Consider the following 15,341-nt stretch of genomic DNA (forward strand, 5'->3'; position numbering starts at 1 on the left):
ATATGTGTTTCAAGTATTCCATCTCCTTTCTTAATTAGCATGTCAACATAATATGAGTTTTCACCTCATGACTCTATTGTGTGATTTGAATTTAAGAAAACGCAGACTTTGGAGACAATAACATGTAACCCCTGCCAAGAGAATAGATGGAGAACTGGATATGTTGGAATCACTCCCTCCATGTGACTGTGTCAGGAGCTTGGGTGCTGTACTCAGCTGCTGTGAGATTTGGGCCACAGGCTGGGGGAAATCAGGGAAAATATGGAGAGTGATCTGTAAAAAGGAGGTCTGAAATTCTTCATGAGAGATTTTAATATTTCTCTAAACCACTAAAACCAGTCTTAGACAAAGATGTGTCACAAACATGACGGTCCCTGAGTGCCAATTTCTGAAGTTGGATAGCAGCATAATTTTCTGGGTTTGTGGGTTTTCTTAGGGGTTTTTTGTTGCTTGGGTACAATATCTGCTTCTCAAGTTGAAGGTTGGATTCATTATACTGGATCTCAACCAAAGATTAAATTTTATTTGAGAAGAGTATTTGAAGAAAAGGGGAAAATAATGAAAATATGTTATCAAATTTCACATTTATAGAGTTTGTTCTTTTAGCAAAACTTAGGTTCCATCTTCGATACCTGCTGATATCTGCTGAAATTTTGCTGCATGTAGATTGTCATTTGAATTTGTGTTTTAAAATGTTTGGAAAGTTTTGCAACTATTTGTTTCTGGATCTGTTCTTTTACGTTTTGGTGTTCTTTTTTTTCCCTTCCCCCCCCCCCCCCCCCCCACCGGAGTTCAGTACAACTGTTATGTGTTTCCTCATGTTACTGACTACAAGAGTAAAACATGGCCCAGGTTTTATTTTAAACCGCATGTCCTGAACTTGGTCCCCTGGTCAATGTGTGCTGCTGCTTGACAAGTTAAGCAGTTCTGCAGCGCAATTCCCTGTTCTGTGCAGAGACTGCCCCACAAGTTCATGTGCAGTCCAGCCCTGGACAACTGCAGTCACACAAGGTGTGATTATTTTTTTCTTCCTTTTTTAATTTCCCTAATCTTGGTTAAAAATAACCCTTCATACAAAACGTTATGAATGTTCAAGACAAAAATTTGAAAAGGGACGAAGTTTATAGACTACAATCATTTAGGTAAAACTTTTAACAGTCTTTTCAGGAGGCTGAACATATGGTAGGGCTCAGTGAGGTCTTCTCTTCATCCTTCTTGAAATAGGACTAGGCAACCAAGAATACATGCAGGAGTTTTGTCTACTGTAGATTTCATTGAGCTTAAATCTCTTGAGCTCAGTTCAAAGGGTAATCATGCTTTGAGTATGCTGTTATGGAGAACAAACTTGTTTTCTGGGGTGTATTCCAAGATACTCATCAATATATTGTATCTAATATCCATAGATTAAGATCTTTGTAATACTCTTGTGAACAATGTCTAAGGTAGACTACAATTGATTTCCAGACCATCTTTGGATTACTGATCTTGATGGCACGTTTTATATGGTCTGGTTGCTATAGCCATAATCCCAAATAAAGGAATCAGAACCCAGTACTATCTTTCCATGTCTGGATTGCCACCTTGTGTGCTCCTTCTTTTCCTTCTGTCCCCAGAAAATTTACATGGCTAGCAGGCATGGCTCTGCTTCAGGTGCATAAAGTCTATGTTATCACTTCAACAACTACCTGGAAAGAGGTTGTAGTGAGGTGGGAGTTTGTCATTTCTTGCAGGTAACAAGTGGCAGGAAGAGAAGAAATGGCCTCAAGTTGTTCCAGGGGAGGTTTAGATTGGATAGTAAGAAAAATTTATTCAAAGAAGCGGTTGTCAAGCATTGGATAAGGCTGCCCAGGGAAGTGGTTAAGTCACCATCCCTGGAAGTATTCAAAAAACATGTGGATATGGCAGCTAAGGCCATGGTTTAATGTTGAACATTTTGGTGGTGCTTGTTGATGGTTAGACTTGATGATTATAGAGGTAGTTTTCAACCTTAGAAATGCTATGAAATAGACTTTTTTTTCTGGAAGACTTTCAGTTCAAGCTGAAGCAGGAATTGAACTGAGTATCCCTCTTTCCTTGAAAGTCCTTTACCTACTAGATTATATGCAAAAGAAGAAAGTTTGCACTCCTGGACTTTTAAATAACCAACCTTTTTTGTTTTTTCCCTAGGATGTGTGGGTACTCCACACTTTTATGTTAAACAGAATTTTAATTTATGTTAAACATGCATTGCTTTGTATCTAAAAAAAGTAGACTAAATTTAAGTGTAGAAAAAAAAAAGGGGAAAAAAAAATTCTGCAAATTTCACAGTTCTTTATTTGCAATCAAAAAAGGGGGCATTAATGTATAGATAATGCAGGTACAGCTGGGATTCCCAGACTACATAAATTAATATGTGAGCTGATAAAATTCTGCTTGCAAATATTTCTAAAACACTGAACCAGATAACCAGCTTGCAAATTCTATGTCTGCTATGAGACTTTATAAGGCCTACTAGATGCTAACTTTACTTGATTCCAAATTTGCAGTCTGAAAATGGGCACTGCATGTTTTGGAGAGAAAAACTTACAAGTTGAGTTCGTATGTCTTAATGAGGACTCATAAGCTGGGCACCACTGCCTGTGGTTATGTTTGTGCCATTTTCTATCAGTTTGTTTCATTATGCTTGTGTGGATACTTCTTCTGTGTGAATATGGTTTTGACAGTTTTGGAAAACTGGAGTATTGAGCTAGAACTGATAGTATTTTTCACATCTTGGTAATCTGTGTAACAGGAAGGAAGTAAATGTTCCTGGTAAAGATGTGGTGATTATTCCCTTTTCACTCTTCAGAGGGAAGAGAACTAGTTAGGTAATTTCCAAAACATTTTCTTTTTAAAGGAGAGAATATGATTTTTATATCCTTTTCATGTTTAAAGCCTCAGTTTCTTTTCCCAAAGATGTTAAATTTTTTTTTTTTTGCCTGTTTCCATCTGTTAAAGTTAGATCATCCAGTCTGAACCATCAACATTGTGCTATATGACCAATCACACATAATCAGTCTGTTAATTTATAAGTTTTAATTGCTTTTAGCTATTTTTTTTTTTTTTTTGAAAATTCTTGAAAATACCATCAGGGAAATACCTCACTAATTAATGAACAATATGCAGATAGGAAAACAACTGATATTTTTAACTGCTTTGCTTTGTACTAGTAGACTACACTCTTAAAATAGCACTCAATGAAAATATTTTGATCTGTAAGCTCTAATGGCTCTACACTGATTGTTTGGTGGGGTTTCTTCAGTTTTCAATAACAATGTGGGGATTTTCCCCTGCTCTTTTGCAGGTAACAGTGCAGACCACCTTCCAGCAATGCAAGCCTCAGCTATTTCTACTCAGTATCTTTCAGGGAATCATAGCTGTGCTTGTCAGTCTCCACCTTACATTTGACTCAAGAGTAAAAATGATATGTGACTATGCACATATACTTTAAAACAAATCATGTTCTTCATTAGTATTAGACAAATCATATTTTTTCAAATCCTTCTGAAAGTAGTTCTTCAGTTACAAAGCAAGAATCTTTCAAAATCTTTCTTTTTGATAACTCAGGGAATAAGTTTTTCTCATGTGCAACACCAGGAAATGATGTTACTTTCTTTTGCAATACCTTGAGGGTACAAAGGGCAGAAAATAGATTAAATAAAGGGGTAGCTCTTTTGTGTTATTAATATAATTGAAATTTTCTGTATTTGGAAACTCTCTGAAAAGGGAAATGAATTGACTAGGAAGTATCTATATGAAGTAGTGAGTAGGAGCATCCTGTAATTCCTTTCATGTAATAGAATTATAAAATTTTTTGGATCAGAACAGATCTCAAGGGTCATTTAGTGACAGCTGCTTGTCTTCCATGCTTTGTTTTTGAAGCTGGTTTACATAAATTCACTTCTAATTAAAGATTGAAAACTCTACAAAATGCTATTAAGTCGGTAAAAGGTTCCTAAAATTTTGATATAAGCAACATATATACCAGCAAAGGAATAGAAGATAGGAATAATTCACATTAATAATGATGATGATAATAATAATAACAGAGAATTACAGCCTTCATTTTGGAAAGAAAAAATAATGGTTTTAGCTGCTTTTCAAAAAAATTTATTTGTGTCTCACTGTGATTAAAATAGGGCTCTGGAACTCAAAACTGCTATCTGAATTTTTCTGGGGCTCTAGCTCTTTTAGGACTATCATCTTCCTTTTTTGTAGAGATAAAAATACTCGCAGTCTCCTTTGACAATATTACATTATGGTAGGGCAAAATTCCTTATAATTATTGCTAAGCTGGAGCTGCATCAGATACCCTAGTAGGAAGGGTGAATATAAGTTTAAAATTATGAGTTCAGTAGAATTCAGTAGCACTCTCTTATTGCTTTGTTGACAACATGAGTTGTTTTTCCACCTAAGATGAAGACTTTTTTTCTCTGTGGCCCACTCTCTGTTTCATTTCAGACATACTGAATTTAGCACTTGATGAAGTGGGCACTAATTTATTTTTTTTGCTGTATTTAAAATGCTAGACAACACTATCAAATGTTCTTCAATCTCTTTTCTTTCTGTTTGTGAATATCACACTGTGTTGTACAAACACAGCAGGGATGAAAGCTAAAACAAATGCATATTTGTGTCTACAGCACAAAAATATGTATTTATAGATGAACAAACCAGGTCAAATCTTTCACAGTAAAAAATAAATTAAACAGCCATTTGTCAGATGAGTATCTGGAGACCATTATTACGAGTCAATAGAACTGATCTTAAAATGGGGGAAATATTGTCAGGAGAAAATATTTTTAATGACATTTTGTGTTTATAAGCACACACAGACACTCACATTAAAAAGACACCAGTCTGGTTTTCACACTGTACTGCTGCTCTGAAGTGAATCACTCACAGCTTTGTATTAGTTAGGCTGAGCAAGGCAAATAGTCTAGAAGATTGGTTTAACACATATTAACTCGTTTATTGATTAGATGTACAAAAACATTTCCAATCAATAGTGCATGAGTGAATATCTTTGCTGCAGCAGATCACATAGAAAATCTGAGAAAATTATTTTAGAATCTAGAATGTATACCTTATCTGAACTTGTTTTGGAGAGGTAGCCATGCAGAATTACCTACTCCCCATCTGCTTAACTCAAATGCAGAGGTATAAAAACATTAGCATACCAGTCATGCAACTATTCCTTGGTTTGTTTCCATCTGGCATTCTTGAAAGAAGAAAAAGGAGAAGTGCAGTATATACAGAAATTACAGGTTTTATGCAGGAGAAAAATCCTTACTCAGGGTTTAACTAAGCTAAAAGATCAGGAAAAAATGCAATTACGACCTTGGCCATAAATAATCAAGGTTTATGGAGGTTTGGCCAATTCTGAAGTCTAAAAAAAGTTCTGTTCTCTTAAGCATGTAAAATAAGATAGAGCTCTGAAACAGCAGAATATGTCAAAAAGTGAAGGGAATGAAATCTGGCAAGAACACCTTTTTGAACCATCAAGAAAACACCAGTAGCTTGTTTTACTGCACAGTGAGTCAGCAGTCAGAGGTGAGATTTAACCCTAAGTTCTTCATATTTACTGCTAGTAAAGAATTTGTATACAGATATCTTTCTTTAAGGAACTTTTTGGAGTAGTATTTTCTCTTTGTACCCTGAGTTGAAAGTCTTTTGTGGTCATAGTACACTACAATTTTCTATTGTATTGATTTTACTCTTGTTAGTTAACATGTAAGTACCCAGAGCTCATACATGTTTCTACTAACTGCTTGCGAGTGATTCAGATTCATGAATAACAGAATCTAATGCTATTTCACACATCCTAGGATATCCAAGACTTCAGTAGCAGGCAGATAAAGCATGGAATCGACAAGAAACTTGTGCTCTTCTGGAATGGCAACTCAGGGCCAGACGTAGTAACAGAATATAACAACCTCCTTTCTCTTGGCAGTTGAAAGTTACCCTGTTAGTGATATTTATTAAAAATAGCAGGAACTGTGTAACTGTTCTTTCTCTTCTGCTTATTTATGTTCCTCACTATGTCATCATGGTAGCATATGCTACTATGTTTAGTCTTTCTTTAATAAATCTTCCTTTTACTGCAGCTCTTCTCATCCCTTTGAAATCTATAAAAATATAGCTGCTTTGAGAACAGTTACTAAAGCCCGGTTATAGCTTCAATGAGGTTTTTCTTACTTATTGCCATAATAAATTGTTAGAAAGCATTTAAATATTTTAGAACAAATTTTGGTCAGTTACTGGCATAAGTGTGAAGTAAAATCAGTACACTTGAAATGAGGAGCTGAGTGTTGGAATAATACTATTGATTGTTTTCAAAAGGTTTCCCGCAATTCTCTGTGGTGAATTAGTTATTCAACCAAAGATTATACTTCCGTATTGATGAGAATTTTCTTGCTCTCTTTTTCCTGCTAAAGCTTCATTTCCTTTGTAATGACCTTTTTCCAAACCCTCCTTAATGTTTCATTATCCAGAAAACTAAGGCATTTTTTTCTTTTCTTCTTTTCTTCTTTTTCTTCTTCTTTTTCTTCTTTTTCTTCTTTTTCTTCTTTTTCTTCTTTTTCTTCTTTTTCTTCTTTTTCTTCTTTTTCTTCTTTTTCTTCTTTTTCTTCTTTTTTTTCTTCTTTTTCTTCTTCTTCTCCTTTTTCTTCTTCTTCTTCTTCTTCTTTTCCTTCTTCTTTTCCTTCTTCTTTTCCTTCTTCTTTTCCTTCTTCTTTTCCTTCTTCTTTTTCTTCTTTTTCTTCTTCTTCTTTTTCTTCTTTTTCTTCTTTTTCTTCTTTTTCTTCTTTTTCTTCTTTTTCTCCTTTTTCTTCTTCTTCTTCTTCTTCTTCTTCTTCTTCTTCTTCTTCTTCTTCTTCTTTTCCTTTTTCTTTTTCTTCTTCTTCTTTTCCTTCTTCTTTTCCTTCTTCTTTTTCTTCTTCTTTTTCTTCTTTTTCTTCTTCATCATCATCTTTTTCATCTTCATCTTCTTTGTCTTGTTTGCCTTCTTCTTCTTCTTTTTGAAAAAAAACCTTTTTGGTATACTCTTCTTTTGTGAGCTAAGTGCATGGCAGGTGAGGTTTTCCAGCATAAATGTAGTAGATTTAGTACCTAATTATAGTCTCTGAAATTTCGGATGGCACTGCTTGCAACTTATTTTTCCATATACCTTGAGAAACTTCATTTTCTCTGGTTGAATTTCCTTTGCTGCTGCTTTGGCATTTTGGAATCTTATTCATTCTGTAGAAAACCCTATTATAATTTTTTTATAAAAATTCATGAAAAAGTCTTTTCCTCTATTGTCTATTTACATGCCCTTGAACTTCTTAAATGCAAACTTCTCACAAAAGTAAGTGAGAAAACAGACATGTAAATCTATGTTTCTGGTACTCTTCATTAGGTTTATTTTCAGAGTTTGACTTAACATTTGAAAACATTTGTAATTGTGATCATACTTTGTAAGGCGAGGAAACACCACATGCTCCAATTTTACTATAGTAATCATGCTCTGTGAAAAATGAACATACGTATGGAAATTCATTTTCAGTAAGCAACTGAGTTTTGGATTGTATTTGGAATTTATTTGTGTTACAATAACTCAGAAGAATAAAAATTGAGACATTTGCTGCTACCTACAAATTTATATTACTGTGTAGAATGACAGAGGGAAAGAACTAAGAAAATTTTTTATAGCTAGCCCACAAATAGAAAAAAGAAATCCCAGATCTCTGTTTACTTCCAGTAAATTTCTTCCTCCTGTTTATTGAATCATTGTGCACATTTTATTTTCTATGGGTATTTTCACTGTTTTTAAGTAGCTCTACAAAATATCACACTTTTAACCAGCAGGTTGGTTTTGAATAATTTCTATCATTCATGTTGTTGCTTTTATTTTATTTCATTAGACACTGATATCCCACCCAGCATATATCCTTTATTGCCTGTTACAATATTGGAGATGTTTTTTTTAATATATTTTTTTCCTACTGTTGAATTTGGAGTAAATGTTTTTGATGCCTAAGTATATGTAAACATAGAGATTTAAAAATGCTTCCATAATCCTACAAGATTACAACAGCCTAATCTTTATGTATATAGCTCTGTTGCTAAGAAATTGAGTGGAAGTTAGAAGATCTGGTTGCAGATTTATGTTCTGTCACAGATTCCCTGCATGTCCTTTAGGGACAATACATAGCTAAAGGTCAACTTAATCAGAAAAAAATGGAATGAAGTGATTAAGGCATATTGAGATGTCTTAAGATATATTGATTTTTTGTGTTTCTGGCTTCAGTTTGATCCAGAAGTAAATGCAAACTCTTCCATCTGAGTTCAGGGCTGGAAATAGTGAGACACAAACCCCACATCTCCACCATGTGACTGCAGGCTATGAATACTTGGCATGTCTTTACCACATCGTTTGAAAAAGCCTGTTAAGCTCTTCATGGCACACATTTGACCATCTCTTTCTTTCTCTTTTGGTTTTTTTTTTTCCCCTTTCTTTGTGATTGGAGGAGATTGCTGTGTTGATAAGGGCATAAAGTATTTGCAAAGTGCTGGTCGAATAAATTGGCAAGAGAATAAGCCTTTTCTTGATGTAGCATAGGGATATTTTCTGTGACATCCTCAATTTTGCACTTATAATGAAGGAAAAAAAAAAAAAAAAAAAAAAAAACCAACCAGCAAAAAAACCCCTGAGGAAATAGGCTTTTCCATGCAACGCTGATGGCTGGCTCAGGGAAAGACCATATCCTGTTTCAAAGTACTTATCATAACAAGCAGTCCCATCCAAACCTTCCAGATTGTCCTGCTTTGAGTCATAGACACAGCAGATCAGCTTTAATCTCCATTTCCCTCTAGAGCTTGGTTGATACTGGAACGGTTGGTGACCCAGAACAGTAGCACAAACTGTCTCCATGTTAAGTAAAAGCTGCAAGCTGCATGAGTACAGTAACCTTACATAAGCACCTAGGATTTCAGGGTGAAAAAACTTATCAATGAATCAAATCAACAGGGAAGGCAAGAAATATCAGTGCCTATTACATCAGTAGCTTCCTAAAGAGACTAAGCTTTTTCTAATAAAAACTGAGGTTTGCCTTGTTCCCAAGAAAAATCAAGGAGTCAGGTACCTCTCTGCAAAACCAAGGACTGTGTCCTTCACTGAGACACTGAGGTGACATGTTGGAAGTGTTAGAAGGAAGGAACAAACAGCTCTTTGTTTCTGTATCCTCCTTATAGACGTTCTCATAAATAAATATATAAATGAAAACTCTCCAGAATTAGTATAGACTAAGAAAGCTCTGTGGAGGTTGCTAGGCAGCCGAGGCCAAAGGAATAGGAAGCAGGCAGGTCTTTGAAAAACAGAATCAGTGACTTATGGGTTATCTGAAGTCATGATTTACTCAATTGTCTTTTGTCATAAACAAGAGACAGTAGAATTTATTTTTCTTTAGTAAATGAACAATGTTTTTAAAATATTTGAAAAAAAAGCCTGTTTTATATCTCATTGCTATCCATGTTTTGAAGCTATGAAATTTTAAGCATGATTATTATTTCTAATCTTTACTTATTTATTGACTGCTACAGAAATTTGATGAAGTATATAAACGCTATAAATAGAAAATTATTTATCAAATTAATTTTTTTCTAAACTTTTTTCCAATTTAAATGTTTACTATGGTATGCTTGTAAGACTCTAGAAGAAGGAAGTTTCCAAGGCTGGAAGGAATGCCTTGCCTTCAAGAGGTGTCCATAGACACGTTTCACTGTTGCTAATGACAGGAAAACGCCTAATTTCTACCCCCATGCCTTGTATGGTATATGATGAAGCTACTCATTACAGAAATACAGAAGTAACCACCCCCTTCCTAATACTTCTAAGTGTGCAAAAATAAAGGTGAGGCAAGGTTGTCATCTGCAAGATTAGGTGATCACATTATTGACTAATTGCTGCCTTTGAAATCTGTGTTTATATTAGTGCTTTAAAAGTCTTCTTGAAATTAACTGTGCCTTCAGCAGTTCTGTCATATCTACATACATTGAGGGCTTTGAGGGCACACTGTAATCCTACAATTCCCCTCCTTTCTCAGGTTGTGTAATGACAGCTCTAGATCATATTTTAGTCTACCAGAGTTATTCTCTCTCAATGTCTTCAATATATGTCTTGAGAAGATTTAATTGTTGCAACATAGTTTCTCAATATCTGTTTCTTCCACAGGGTGGATGCTGTGGGGGGGTCCAGGCAGCTCTGTGGAACAGTCTCCAATGGGCTAGTAGGATGAGAAGGTCCAGGGGTAGTTTGGGAAACAAGGAGAAACATCACCTCCCAAGACGGTAAACCTACTGAAAAGGTAATGGTAATTCTTGTTAGGATATTGTTATGCAAGTCAGCTTTTCAGGTCCCATGGATATGCTGGAATGCATGGCAGAAAACTGGTAGGGAAGGGGAGCACAAACCTTTGTTGTTGTCTGTCTGTTCAAACAGAGTCTCATGAATATCTTTCCAGAGCTTCTTAAACTGTGCTGAGTTTCAATTCCCATCCTTGTGTGAGAAAGAATTTGGATGCCGTATCTTACAGGGGTTTTCTTGTTTTCCTGTGGATCTGTTAGAGAATACAAATCACAAGCTTACAGTAACTTTCTAAGACATTCCTTATAGGAATTAAAACCCTGAAAATGCCAGCTTATAAGCCATATAACAATTTAGAAGAGTAAAATGTTGTTTCACATGGAGAGCTAATAGTTGGATTTTTAAAAGTATGTAATCTTGTTTTATTGGGTTCTTTCAATCTCACCTTCCAGGCTTAGCTACTGTGTTTGTGGAGACTCTCTTCTTACCCTGAAGCCTTAACTATGGATGTTTTTCTTCCTAGCATTTCAGAAGTCCAAGGGAATGTGCAAACTAAAATCTGCCATCCCTCAGAGTAACTGTAATGCTTCTTCCTTCATGTTAAAAGGTAGAGTTGAGCCATGAAGCATCAAATCGTTATGTTTCTCTGCTGTCCCAAAAGCCCAGCTATATGGTATATTTTTGAGCTCAGTTAACTTATATGTCCATGCTATACACACATTTCTTGGTCTGCAGCTAAAATTAAGTTTGCTGAACAAACAGGCTTTGTTCACTCATCCTAAACCAATCATTTTCCATGGTACATTTTGAAATATCTGACAGGCTGACTTGCTTCTTTCTTTATTAATGTGCCTTAATGTATGCAGAGTGCAAGAAAAATAACAATGGAAAATCAAACTGGTATAAAATATAAAGGGATTTTTGATGCAAAACCTTTCTTAAGGATCTATTCCTACACCTCATGAGACACTGAAAAAACATAGAACATTTAATGGGGAAACATTTTTTCTTTGCTCAGTATAGATGTTTTGGCTGGTTGAGTAGTAGGTTAGGCTTTCAAATGTGTCTGGGAAATACCTTTCTTTTTGTTGCTGCTGAGCTCCCTCCAGCTCCCTGACATTAATTCATTAAAACCATTCAGAGAATCCACTGCTGCAATTCACAAATTTCTTCTATGCTTCACCAGGCTCCCCCAGGCTTGACAGCTACCAGGGGACAGACCAATCTGCATTCTTGTGACATTACTGAAGGTTACATCTTTGTGTAACCTGTAGCTGTGGTGGAGAGTCCTCCAGCCCTCCCCTCTGAAAAGAACAGAAAATACTTCTTTACTTAGGAGAAGTTATAAATAGATTTGTGAGAGAAGAAAGGTTTGATATCGCAAAGAGAGGCCGTACCTCCTGCATTTATATGTGTGGTGATAGTTTTCAGCTTATGGTCTGCTTTTCAGCAATTTTCCACTCAAACGTGTTGCTAATCAATTCAACCTAGCTGCTCCAGACCTAATTTGGTTTTCTATTATCTAGTAGAAATGAGTTTGTGAGGCTTTTTTTAGTGAGAGCCCAGGAGTCTTCACAAAAAAATTGCACCAATTTGTCTTAGGTACTTTACTGTAAACAAAAGACAGGAATAGCTTGCTTATGGTTGGAACTGGTCTGAGATCCAGAGGATCCAGCATCAGTCCCTCACTGTGTTTCAGATGTCTTCTTGGCTATATTCCTCTACCTGCAATGTGGACAGACTCTCATGGAACTTCTGTAATGTTCCTTTGTTGATGCTTTAGTGATAATATTTTCTTGAAGGGGGAAAAGCATCTTTGCCCAGCATTTAACAGGTGTCATTGAAAGAACTTTATACGAGGTTTGAAGGGGGAAAGGGATAAAACTAGGCTAATTAAAGAAAAGCCTGGGGTAGCATGCCAATATTTGTGGGATGGTGTGCTAGCAGACCCTTCAGTCTGCTCAACAATGTGCTGAGTACACCATAGCTCATTTGAAATGCCTTTATACTAATATGCACAGCATGAACAGTGTAGTGGGGTTGACCCTGGCCAGATGCCAGCCACCCAGCAAAGTGGCTCTGTGAATCCCCTCCACAACTGGATAAAGAGAGGAAATATAAAGAACATTTCATTGGTTGAGATAAGGACTGGGAGAGATCACTCCCCAAATACCATCAAAACAGGCAAAACAGGTTCACACTGGGGATATTAACTTAACTCATTCACTAACAAAATCAGAGCAGGATAATGAGAGGTAAAATAAATCTTAAAAATGCTCTCCCCCCATCCCTCCCTCGTTCCCAGCTCTACTTCCCCCCATCCAGCAGTGCAAGGAATGGGAGTTATGATCAGTTTATCCTGGGTCGTTTCTGCCACTGCTCAGAGAGAGGAGTCCTTCCCCTGCTCCAGTGCGGGGTCCCTCCCAAGGGAGACAGTTCTCTATGAACTTCTTCATTGTGAGTCCATCCCACAGGCAACAGTTGTCCACAAAAGTCTGCAGTTTCAGTCACAAGAGCAAGTGCAGGATTCTCCACCGGGGATGGGTGAATATGGTTGTACGTTCAAATCAGAGGAAGAGAGTCTGGAAAGCAGCCCTGCAGAATGAGATCTGGGGAACTGGGTCACTGGCAAATTGAATATGCAGTGCCCTGGTAACCAGAAGGGCCAACTGTGTCCTGGAGTGCATGAGGCACAGCATGGCTGGTTGGTCCCGCTCTACACTGCAGCCCCACCTCCAGTACTGAGTGCAGTTTTGGGGCCCTCAAAAGAAGTACACCCACCTATTATACTGTGTCCCCAGGAGGGCAGCGAACGTGGTGAAAGGTCTTGAGGGCAAGACTTGTGAGGAGCATCTAAGGTCACTTGGTTTGCTCAGCTTGGAGAAGAGAAGTCTGGGGGTGATCCCATCGCAGTCTACAACTTCCTCAAGGAAGTAAAGGGGAAGGTGCTGATCTGCTTTCTCTAGTGACCAGCAACAGGACACATGGAAATGGAATAAAGCTGCACCAGGGGAACTTCAGACTGGAGGTTCCTCACTCAGTGGGTGGTTGGTCACTGGCACAGGCTTCCCCAGAGAAATGGTCATGGCCCTAAGCCCAAGAGAGTTCAAGGAGCATCTGGATGATGCTGTTAGTCATATGATTTAGTTTTAGGTCATCCTGTGAAAAACAGGGAGTTGGACTTGATCCTTCCAACTTGAGACATTCTGTGGCTCTAAGAATCCAACCTCAATGCCACAGAGAATCATTTGGGTTTCAGGCTTTACACTGGGAAAAGAAGTTACAACTCCTCAAGACAGATATGGAAAAAAACCTGAAATTAGAGGGGATGACATTGTGATGTCTTCATCTGCAACATATTAAGTGAAGTTTGAACTTCTCCACTCTTAACACTTCCTGAGAAATAGCAAGCCTAATGGATTGATGTTTCAGTCTCTGATTCCCTGCTTAAATTGTGTTTCATGTGAACTATTTTTGAAATGCCATTTTGACTGAAGGTAGGGGAAGATAAGAGTGCTGTTTTAATATAACTTGAAATCTTGATGGTAAAAGGTAATTTATATTTTCAGTAAGAGGCTTTCATCTTCATTGGACTCTAGCGATATTGATCTGATATCAGAACTAAGTATATATCCTTGAATTCTGACCAGATTCTGCTTCTGGTGTGAATGACAAATGTTTCACATTGTCCTAGCAAATAGAGCTTTTTTCTGTGTGTTTCTTTGGCTGGTCAGTTTACAAGTGGCTGCATTTTGCTGGTCTGTTTGATCAATATTTTCTTTTGGTACATTTTAAGATGAATGGTTCTGATTTTTTAATCGCTGTGCCCCTTTAAGGGTATTTATAGTAAAGTCATAGTAGTCAATGCAGGATTTGGTTTTGTTTCCTGTTTTGTAACAGCTGAGAAACCAGTTGTGTTCCATGATTTATGGAAAAGCCCAAGCCTTTCAAATTAACTGAAGTGTATACAGCTTCAGAATTAATTAAACATAATGAAAATCTCCATTCAAAAAATGAGGCATGTCCCAGAGTTTGAAACAGAACAGAAGAAATGAGACATTCAAATCAAAACAGAAGTTCTTTTCACGTAACAACAATTCCCATAACCATGTTTAGAACAAAGCTTGTCTTTTGAATGTCTGTGTGGGCAAAACTAGCTCTACACAGCTGGAGATTAATAAGACTACAGTCACAAAGTGTGAGCATGCAAAACTGGCAGTGCCCCTTGCTAGCAGGCAAGACGGCACCAAGAGGTCTCGAGGGTTTTGTCTTAGAAGAAAGAACCCTTAGAAAAAACCAAAGTCAATAACTCTTAAGACTCAAATAGAGGCAGGACAACTCAGCAGCAATTCCTTCAGTATTTCTCAAAAACATTAAAGACTGTGACATGACAAGGAGAGACCATTGGATCTCTGAAATTATCTGAGAAATCAAATATGAAAGCGGTGGGTTACCAGACAGCCTTCACCTGCATTACTGAATGCCATTTAAATTACTCTCTCCACAGCTGATAACACTGTATAAAATACATTTCTTATGTTTCATATTATTTTTGTTTAAAGAAATGAAATCCTTCTTTCATTAAAAAGTGGTTGAAAAGCTGATGCCCTTAGTGTGTCAAAATGCCAATGATTCAGTCTTTCAATTTACTTCTTTCTCTTTCTTACCTCTGTAGGGTTGGGCTTTGTTCATCTGCCATTTTTTTTCTATTATTTTTTCTCTGTTGTTGTTTAATTTCTTTCCAATTATGCTCCTCTTAGTTTGATAAATTATGATTTCCCATTTCATTTCTCAAGTTCTGTTGTGATAGGTGGCAGAAAACTGGTCACCTGATACTGAAGGAGAACAGTTTGTGGTATTTACTCTTTGTAAGACTGGATGTTCAGGCACCTTCCTCTGACTATTCTGGTTCCTGTACTGTTCCAGAATTATGTCCTGCAATTTTTAACACTTTAGTGGAAATTTTGCTTTGACTACA

The 15,341-nt window shown here is 36.8% G+C and overlaps 1 protein-coding gene across 15 annotated transcripts in view; it reads left to right on the forward strand.

The window, feature by feature from the left end:
• The window catches only part of LRRC4C (leucine rich repeat containing 4C), a 498,265-nt gene that overhangs the window by 432,555 nt on the left and 50,369 nt on the right, over nucleotides 1–15,341 (forward strand). For 10 of the 15 annotated variants that reach the window (XM_048306071.1, XM_048306074.1, XM_048306073.1 and 7 more), the window contains one exon: nucleotides 10,232–10,364. The exons of 4 other annotated variants lie outside the window; for them this stretch is intronic. The gene's annotated coding sequence lies outside the window, so the exon portion shown is untranslated. Of the gene's footprint in view, nucleotides 1–10,231; nucleotides 10,365–10,946; nucleotides 10,971–15,341 lie in introns of those variants that run through there. One more of the 15 variants, XM_048306076.1, reaches the window with a different exon arrangement.

Source organism: Corvus hawaiiensis, chromosome 6, assembly GCF_020740725.1.
Source record: "Corvus hawaiiensis isolate bCorHaw1 chromosome 6, bCorHaw1.pri.cur, whole genome shotgun sequence".
In the NCBI taxonomy this organism is placed as follows: domain Eukaryota; kingdom Metazoa; phylum Chordata; class Aves; order Passeriformes; family Corvidae; genus Corvus; species Corvus hawaiiensis.